The sequence below is a fragment of the Saccopteryx leptura genome, chromosome 1, assembly GCF_036850995.1.
Source record: "Saccopteryx leptura isolate mSacLep1 chromosome 1, mSacLep1_pri_phased_curated, whole genome shotgun sequence".
NCBI classification, from domain to species: Eukaryota; Metazoa; Chordata; class Mammalia; order Chiroptera; family Emballonuridae; genus Saccopteryx; species Saccopteryx leptura.
The window spans coordinates 287,271,087-287,274,928 of record NC_089503.1 but is presented as its reverse complement, the minus strand read 5'-3'; positions in this window follow the sequence as shown (position 1 = coordinate 287,274,928).

Genomic DNA, 3,842 nt, shown 5'->3' with positions numbered 1-3,842 from the left:
CCTCGTCATCGCACACCTCAAAGGCCCTGGCACCAGAGGAAGTTTTAAATATAGCCGACATCTGAATTAGCCAAGAACAGAGCAGAAAAGATTTTTGCTGGGCTGAAACAGAATTTTATAATATCATAGCAGTTGAGTGATTTAAATCAGTTTCCCTTTGGAGCAGCACCAGACCCGCAGAAATCTTAACGTGTGATATATATTTTCTTTCCTGTAACACATTTTAACAAAATGTGGGTAACTTTAGACCCTATACTTTGTACGATTTTATAGGTCTTCCAATTGTTTCCACCTGGGTCCCCCCTCGGGCCTCCTAGCCTTGCTTCCCTGACTCCCCCAGTCACGTCCCTCACTTTCTCTCAGCGCTTTTCATTTCCCATGCTGCTCGCCAAGATGAAATCAGAGCATGAGTCTGAGGGAAGCAAAATAAATACTTTAGCTGCTGCTTGGTTTTTACAGGAAAATAATCTGTGCGGCAGAGGAATTCTGGGTGTGACTCTGTGAGAGAAAACGGCCCGTGATCGTGGCGAGTGATGTTCTCTCCAGTAAAGGCATTGTTCCGGGCCTCCAGAGGCGTCCAGTCTAGTCTGGTCTCTGTGACCTAGCTGTGTGACATGTCACTTTACCTTCTAGGACTCAAGTTCCCCATTTGTCAAAGAAGGAACATACATTCCCCAGGAGGTCTACAAAGCACAGAGCAGGAAGAGGAAGAGCTAGGGCTAGTTTGGTAGATTTTCTTTGAAATTAGTCAATGTCCCCTAATCTCTGAGCCTGTTATCCACTTTGGACATCCTCTAAAGCAGTGGTTCCCAACCTTTTTTGGGCCACGGACCGGTTTAATGTCAGAAAATATTTTCACGGAGCGATCTTTAGGGTGGGACGGATAAATGTATCATGTGACCGAGACAAGTGTCAAGAGTGAATCTTAGATGGATGTAACAGAGGGAATCTGGTCATTTAAAAAAAATAAAACATCGTTCAGACTTAAATATAAGTAAAAAGGAAATAATGTAAGTTATTTATTCTTTCTCTGCGGACCGGTACCAAATGGCCCATGGACCGGTACCGGTCCGCGGCCCAGGGGTTGGGGACCACTGCTCTAAAGTGGCCTGGTCCTCAGAGCTAGGGAAGAGGAGAGGGTCGCCACGAGGAAGAGCTGACGGACAGATGGAGAGCCTTAGACTGCAGCAGCTCAGTGTGGGCTTGTAACTGCCTCATGGAAGCAATTTCAAGGTGACTTCTTGATCTATCCAAGGTGTGTCTTCTCTCTTTTGCTGTAACTTGGAATAAACTAATATGAAAAACACCAAAGTCCCCATCCTATTCTGCAGGAGTGTAATCTCAAAGAAAACAACCAGTACCCTATACTGTACACCTGAAACTAAGATAAAATAATACTGAATGATAACTGTAATTGAAAAAGTAACTGAAAAAAGAAAAGAAACAACCAGTGAAGTCCTTCCGGGTCTGCCATCACACCCTATCCCAGCACTTTGTTGAGTTGAAATTCATCCAGGCAGCGTTTAGGGAGCATCCATTTTGTGTCGGGCTGTGTGCTTAGAGCCATCTCTTGCCTCTTACATGGTCTCTCTTTGTCATTCTTTTTTCCCTTCAATCTATCTCCACATACAGAGTTAGAGTGATATTTTAAATAACTAGATCATGTCACTTCCCTGCTTAAACTCCTCCAGGGACTTCTTTATGTATTTAGGATAACATCCAAACCCCGTACCTTGTAGTGTAGGCCCTGCAGGGTCTGATCTGAGGCTGCTTCTCTAACCTCGGCCTGCCTGGTTTTATTGTTGTAGACACCACTTGATTCCTAAATTAGAGGCTTTTTTTTTTTTTTTGCTCAGGTGATGGGTAGGTCCTCAGGCACATTGAGTTGAGTCCAGCTGAGTTCCCAAGTCAAGGCACATTATTATCACAAGGCCCCTCTCTTGCTTTGTATATGTATTATCTTTTATCCCCAATTCCCAGTTTTATCACAATTTCTCCCCCTCCACAGGCAACCTTTCTAAAATGTCTAAAGTGTAGTTTTCTGTTTGTATGTGTTCCAGCAGAAAGTGATATCTTTAAGCACATATTTTATTTTTTTGTGATTTTTTTTTTTGAGAGTGAGTGAGAGGGAAGGAGAGACAAAGAGGAAGGGAGAGAGAAAATGAGAGAGAAAGACATTAACTCATTGCTCCACTTAGTTATACATTGATTGCTTCTCTGACAGACCAGCAACCTTGGGTTCAAGCTGAGCCAGTGACCCATTGCTCGAGCCAATGACCTTGGGTTCAAGCGGGCGACCTTGGGATCATGTGAACAACTTGGTGCTCAAGCTGGTGACCCCATGTTCAAGCCCACAAGTCTGTGCTCAAGTAGCCAACCTTGGGTTTCAAACTTGGGACTTCAGCATTCTGGGTCCACATTCTAACCACTGAGCCACCACCGGTCAGGTTGTGAACACCTATTTTAAATGAACACAATAGATCTTATACTTTTCTCATTCAGCACTAGGTTTTTGAGATCTAGCTCTATTGTTCTAGGTGCATTTGTTCACACCATGTACACATTTTAACCATCCACTTTCCCAGTGATAGACACCAGATTGCTTCCAACTCCTCACCTCCAGAATACTGTTGCAATGAAGACCCTGGCACCATGTGAGAACCGGCATACTGGGCCACAGGTGCGCACCTGCTGGGCACAGGGTGTGCAATATGCTTAATTTGCCTCAGGAATGGTAGACTGCTTTCCAAAACAGCCTCACTGCCTACATTCCCACCCAGTTCTGTGTGTGTGTGTGTGTTATGTGTGTGTGTGTGACAGAGAGAGGGACAGATAGGGACAGACAGACAGGAAGGGACAGAGATGAGAAGCATTAATTCTTCGCTGTGGCTCCTTAGTTGTTCATTGATTGCTTGATTGCTTTCTCATATGTGCCTTGATGGGTGGGGCGGGGTGGGGGGAGGGCTACAGCACAGCGAGTGACCTCTTGCTCAAGCCAGCTACCAGTAATCTTTGGGCTCAAGTCAGGGACCATGGGGTCATGTTTATGATCCCACATTCAAGCCGGTGAGCCGGTGCTCAAGCAGGCAATCTCACAATTTTGAACCTGGGTCCTCTGCATCCCAGTCTGATGCTCTGTCCACTGTGCCACTGCCTGGTCAGGCTCCCTCTCGGTTCTTGCGTTTACTCTTCCCTCAGTCTGCAGTAATGGTCCCCTGGGCTCTTGAAGGGACTTTCTGCTCATCAATGAGATCTCAGCTCAGATATCACTGCCTCTGAGAGGCCTTCCGCAATCTTGCAGTAATCCTCACAACCCACCCCTCCCAAGGTTGCACTATCATTTTAATTTCTGTTACATCATAGTACGCTTCACAATTTGAAAGGACCTATGCCATTTATTTATTATCTGTCTTCTCTACGAGGGTAGAGAATGCAGTCCTTGTCATTAAGCATGTAACATAGTCTTAGCATATGATAAACACTCAACAAATATTTGAATAATGAATGAAATTATATTATAATAAGTAGCACTGTGGTATCAACTTGTTTAAAACTGTATGGTTAGAAAAGTGAGGAACATAATGTGTGGGGAAAGCTTTTTAAAAGAGGCGTGAGGGGTATAACGGAGGCGATGGTCATCACCCCTTTCTGCTCTCAGCTCAATCTCCCAAGTCCACATGCTTACATCCATCCCTAATTTTTCACTTGGTTTCCGCCAAGCCTCACTCTCCTGGTCGGCTGGTGCAAAGCCAGAAAGGCCCGCTGGGGGGCGCCCAGGACACGCCGTCTAGGGAGAACCACAACTACATTTACCAGCATACCGCGCGCCGCCGATCCACTTC